Consider the following 6,000-nt stretch of genomic DNA (forward strand, 5'->3'; position numbering starts at 1 on the left):
AAGCAGGCGTAGCCGCGTCCGGGTCCGCTAGTAAATTATAATCCTTTAAGAATATAATGAAAAGGTTAATGTTCTCCGTAATTAAACGCATAAAACGCTATAATATTTTTTTATTTATTATCTATTGAATTGCACGCTTTTCTATATTTTTTATTATTATTTATCATATGTAGCTGTATACGAGTATTTCGTCTGTAGATACATGGGCTACTCCCATTATTTATATTTTAATAGGTTTCTGGACAGCTTAAAAATATAAGGGAACCTGGCCTCACGAGTTTAATTTGAATCATATAAAAATCTATTTTTAAATCTATTTTAAAAAGGGCATGTCAAGTCAAATAAAAACGCTAGTTAAAATTAACATTGTATAACCATTATATATTGAAATTATAATAAATATCCTCACGTTAGTAATTTGAAGAGTGGACAAGGATGATTTGAAACTTAAATTTATAGTATGTCCCGCTGAGCCCTGCTTGGTGCTTACTTTAAGAAAACACTTCACATTTGAGACATTTTTTATCTTCATGCTGTATCATCACATCATTAGATTGATTACAATGTTATATGCGGGATACGGCGGGAAGCGGGATAGATTGAACTACTCGTTGTTGAGACACTCCGTTTCCCACTTTTCGCTAATTTTCGAGACATGGTCGATCAGACACGAAGGTGCGACTGTAAGCGCGACAGTTGCGGGTTCGATTCACGCTGGGGTAAATTAATCATTACATTTGTTCACTCTGACAATAAAATAAAATGCGGATGAATCCTACAACGCCAAAACGCAACGTCTCAAAAATACTCTGACTGACTGACTCTACTGAACACTAGGTTGTAGGTAACAGTGCTATAATATGCAAACTGTATAATCTTTAACACAATATGTAGGTACATACGTAAAATGAATTAAACCATCAAACAATTTAAAAATCGCTTTAAAACCACCATTGTTCTGTATTCATATCCAGACAAAACGAAATTTAATCATAAAAAAAATAATATTAATATGAATATATATCATCATTCCGCTCAGACTTGCCGTAGAGCCATTATATCCTGGACATAATTCAACATACATCGACTCTGGCCCCAAGTCTATGACACTCTCGCTAAATCTCACGGAAGGCGGTCTCTTCGACCGTAAATTATTATTTTTTGTAAATAAAAATAATGAAAATGAAACGTGTCCCGCACCGGAAGCGTTTGTCTCGGGATAATCCTGAATGTTTGATTTATTTATTAATTAGCTGTTTTCATAACGCGTACATGCTTTTTATTTTTTATTTTCATAAAAGTAAAGTAGATTTTAAATGTAGGTAGGTACTAAGTATTAGGAAAATATTGTAAAAAATGTTTGGAAATCAGTGTTTGAGGCTGTGGTGGCACAGGAGCACGGCGTAGTAGGTACTACAAATTTAAAGTAGTGGGTTCTCCACTCGGGACAATGAATATATTATACAAACTATTTTAATTTCCTCGCTCTGTCCACTGGGCAAAATGTGGGGTTGAGTTTGGTCGTTCAACACGCAATGTCTTGAAAATTTAGCGAAGAGTGGAAATGAAATGTCTTAACACTAGATTCTTTCTGCCTACCCTGCTGTAGGTACGCGGACGGAGACAGTGTAAGTCTCAAAAAAAGTTTTATAGATCTGAGCGCGTCAGAAAAGTCAATTTTAGCTTTACTAACGTTTCAAATGTATAATACATAGGCATACTAATTTAATCCCCCGAGTAGGAATCGAGCCCATAAACTTCGCGTCTACAGTGGTACGCTATGCCGCTGGGCTACGACGACCTCGAGTATTTATTTACTTTGCGAATATACATTAGCGCTATCGGTTCCTATGAAAGTGACAACTTACATGCTTTACATCCTTCCTTAAAGATAAAAATTAAAAATATTTTAAAAATACATTAGATACCTGTACTATTTTGTGTTTTGTTATAATTATATTTAAAAAAAACACTCCGTTCTCTCTCCATCCAGAGATATAATTTAACAACTGTCATATTTGGTCACATCCACTGTAATAATATCGACCTACAATCCATGCGTATGCACGATTGTACATATCTCCAAAACAAGTTCGACCGAACCACAATTTCAACAATTATCACACAGTATTTTATTATTAATATTAATATTTATTATTTAAATCCATCCAAATGATTTATTAATAGTATTATAGGATCGTCTCACGATGTTACTATTATGTTGGTGACCGTAAATCTGTCGAGTGAGACGTGCGTAATCTGCCCCTTTTATGAGTGATGCAGCGGCTTTTGTTTGACACTCGTAAATTTAGTTTTTTTTTGTTCCTTTTCGACCTCATAGCCTCATAGTGTGGAACTCATGGGGTGTTCGCAAAATCAATAATAGTTTATAAAAAAATATACTTGTTAAGAGATTTCTTTGGAATATTGTGCAAAAATTGTTTTCTTAAACATGTAAATACGTAGGAAAGGCGAGATGGTAAGTGTTTGTTGAGTTTCGATGCGTTTCTTTTATATTTTGATAGTAATAAATTCCGTCCTGGTATAATGTATGACTGCAAAGGCGAAGGTTGTGAGTTCAATTCGGAATTTACGTTAAGGAATTTAAGGCATGTCTTGTTGACAAAGAACGGTGTTGATATAGGCAATAATTGACCAAAAAGTGAGAAATAAAGTGTCTAACACTAGGTTCCCTCTGCTATATGCTATATGCGGGGTAGGTATAGCGTGAAGCTAAAGAAATATCAAAGCTAAAGAAATGTCAAAACATGCTGTATTCAACATTAAATAATGGAAGGTTCATTTAGTGATTGTCCAATTTATTCTTTGAAATTTGAAATACAAGAAAAAACAAAGGAATTTCTAATAATTACAATAGATTCTTTTAATTTTTTGAAATAATAAAATATTTTTTTGAATCAGACAATTTTTGATCGGTGATGACGTAATGGTGGGATTAAAATATATTTTTTTAGCTTTTAGTAGGATAGTCAAAAGAAATCTAATGGTTAGATTTCAAGAGATTGTGTGTTGACTGGCGGAACTCAACGCCGTACTTTATCTTTTCACAGAGCGAGATAATGATTATAATACCTTTATAGGGAAGTAATCGTTCATTACTTTAATCTGGTTAAAATAAGTGCGGTGTTTTGTTCCGCTACCCAACGATTCGGCAGTTACGTGTATCTAAAAAAACATATCTAAATCTTCGTAATCTGACACCTCCAGACATGACAATATAAATCTAAAGCTCCCTTTCGAACAATATTCGAACGCGCGACCAGCATTCAGGTGAACGCGATAAATAAAATGATCCGTTCGTGCGAGTTTAAAGTACGGGGATGTTTTAATTTTCGTGAAGGGCTCGGGGTGATAGGGTTTTGTGGGAAATTAAATTTGATGTTAATAAATTAAATAAAATTTATAAATAATTAAATTAATTTAATAAAAAATGTCTTATTAATTGCAACAGCAAAATTATAAAAAAAAAAATTGTTTCGTTTCTCTGACTAATAAGTAATAATTTCCATATAAGTAGGTCTTTAAATTTATAAAAATAATTTTACGCCATGTCCCACATAGTGTTACCAATTTCATTTTTGCAATTCGAAAGTTCATAATAAAGTAAGTAGTAGTAATAAGTCATAAGCTCAAATTTCAATCAGAGAAAGATATTTCACAGAAGATAAAAAAGATATTTTTTATAGCTTCACGCTGTATCCCGCACACAGTAGAGTACATAGAAGGAACCTTGGAACCTATTGTTAAGACACTCCGCACTTCCCTACTATCGCTCGATTCCCCACCTTACACCGTGTCACCGTGTCCGTGTGTAGTGTGCCTATGCCATGACTGACTTCATAGGTACTTGTTTCATTTTATAAAATAAAATACAATATTTTAAAATAATGAATGAAATGAATTAATACAATAAATTGAAGCGAAAAAAATAACGAAATTCGTATAATATATCATTAAGTTAAAAAATAATAATTTAAAAGGATATTTAAAATATTTATTTGAAGGTTGCCAACCCTAGTTACGTAGAACCGCCTTACACGCTATAAATCTGTCACAACTCGCTCCACAACCGACAATACTTCAAGAGTTTTTTGTATTTACTTATTTATTTTATTATTTAGCATAACATTGTAAAATTAAGATGAAATTTCATATTTTTCGTTATCATTTCTTAAAATAAGATAAATTGGTTAATAGTAGCAGTGTTGCGAAGGTTCTCATCAAGTCTGAAGAAGTAACTATAGTGAACCGGTGGTAAATTATAGGACTTTGAAAATGAAGCAGGAATGTTCTTATTTTAAATAAAATTATTTACTTTTGATTCTTACTTCAAGTAAGCATAAAGAATTTAGTGACATGTCACTCTGCTTTTTAATTGTCTTAGACTTTATTAAAAAATGGAATAAAAATATTTCAAAGTGAGACTCGAAGCTGCCAGTTTAATTTAGGTACATACCTACCTTTAAATACTGCATTAAATAATAATTAAAATTATTAAAATCTATTATAATACGATTTGTAATATTTTTATAGAGTTTTTTAATCCAAATAAAATTTTATTTTTCATTTATAATATAATATCTAATATAGTAAGTACCTATCTACGTAATATTTTAAGCGATTATATTTTATATCACATACCTAGGTAATATTGGAAATGACTAATATTTGTCCTTATCAAATCAATGACATGAAAAATAATAACATAAAATATATATCTTTTTTGTTGTTTTAAATAAAAAATAAAATTATAAATAAAACCAATACAAATTACAGATATTAAATTAATATTTGTTAATCACTTTCGTTATTTCATCCTGCACTAAACTCCGCCCATTAGAATAAGGCCATCTAGCGGCGACGCTATCAAACTGACATCTATAACATTGAGGTTATGTTTAACAAAATAAGAAATTATTTAGCAAATAGGCCCTCGCATGTTAATGTTTTTCTAAAAAATAATAAAAATAATTATTCTTTGTTCACTTATAACCATATTTTTGTTAAACAACATATTATTTCTAGCAAAATCAAACTTGTACTACAGACGCTATAAAAAACAACGTGTAACATTATTTTACTTCAATTTAATAGAATATACACTAAACTACACGAACACCGCAATACTAATATGCAAACAAATCAAAATATCACTTACCAATGGTTGTAAATGTGAAATATTCGACAAAAACACGAAATGAATACGACAAGGCAATTGTGACTCAGGTCGCCTTGTGAAGTGTGTAGCGAAGTTAGCCAAAGTTAGGCCCGGCCCACCGCACGCCCCTCTGCGGTGTACTGATAGACAGACCTCACTGTCAGTGCTTTGTACGTATGAAAACGTTAAAATATAATCCATGGAATTGAAAAATTATTTAAAAATAATTTTATTAAAAAAAATATAACAAAAAGTGTACGAAGGAGGCCGACGTGGCGCAGTGGCATACTGTCTGACAGTCGTAAGTGCGATTCTCACTCAGGGAAATGAATAAAAAAATTATGTTATCTGTTTACTTAGACAAAGTATTACGTTGCATTTAATAGGGCAGCCCTATTTAACAGGAAGTATCTCGAAAATTCGACGGAATGTGGAGAACAGAGTGTCTTTACACTATCTCTCTGCCTACCTTATTATATACAGGTAACAGCGTGAAGCTAAAAAATTAGTACTAAATTAGTGTGCAATAAATTAATAGGATAAAAAAACTTGACAATTGGTCGAAGATACGAGGCCGGACAATGGGCAGTGCACGATTCCCTTAATTAAACATGATAAACAAAATAAAAAACGTAAGATATTCCAGATAGGTTGTTTTCATTTGTTAGTAGGATTACTTTATATCCATTATACATACTATCATTTAAGGCCGTCGTGGCGTAGCGGCACAAGGGCCTGACTGCAACGCGACTGTTGTGGGTTCGATCCCACTCGAAGAAGAGAAATATTTATTTACGTTTATATCTCGATTTTTTCACTCT

The 6,000-nt window shown here is 32.1% G+C and overlaps 1 protein-coding gene across 1 annotated transcript in view; it reads right to left on the reverse strand.

Annotated features, from left to right (window-relative positions):
* LOC146527425 (uncharacterized) overlaps positions 1-5,276 on the reverse strand; it is a 32,273-nt gene extending 26,997 nt beyond the window's left edge. The window contains exon 1 of the mRNA XM_085205129.1: positions 5,180-5,276. The gene's annotated coding sequence lies outside the window, so the exon portion shown is untranslated. The remainder of the gene's footprint in view (positions 1-5,179) is intronic.
* Between the last annotated feature and the right edge of the window lie 724 nt (positions 5,277-6,000).

The sequence above is a fragment of the Heliconius melpomene genome, chromosome 20 (genome assembly GCF_056956725.1).
Source record: "Heliconius melpomene rosina isolate 202511_hmr_F chromosome 20, ASM5695672v1, whole genome shotgun sequence".
Taxonomy (NCBI): domain Eukaryota; kingdom Metazoa; phylum Arthropoda; class Insecta; order Lepidoptera; family Nymphalidae; genus Heliconius; species Heliconius melpomene.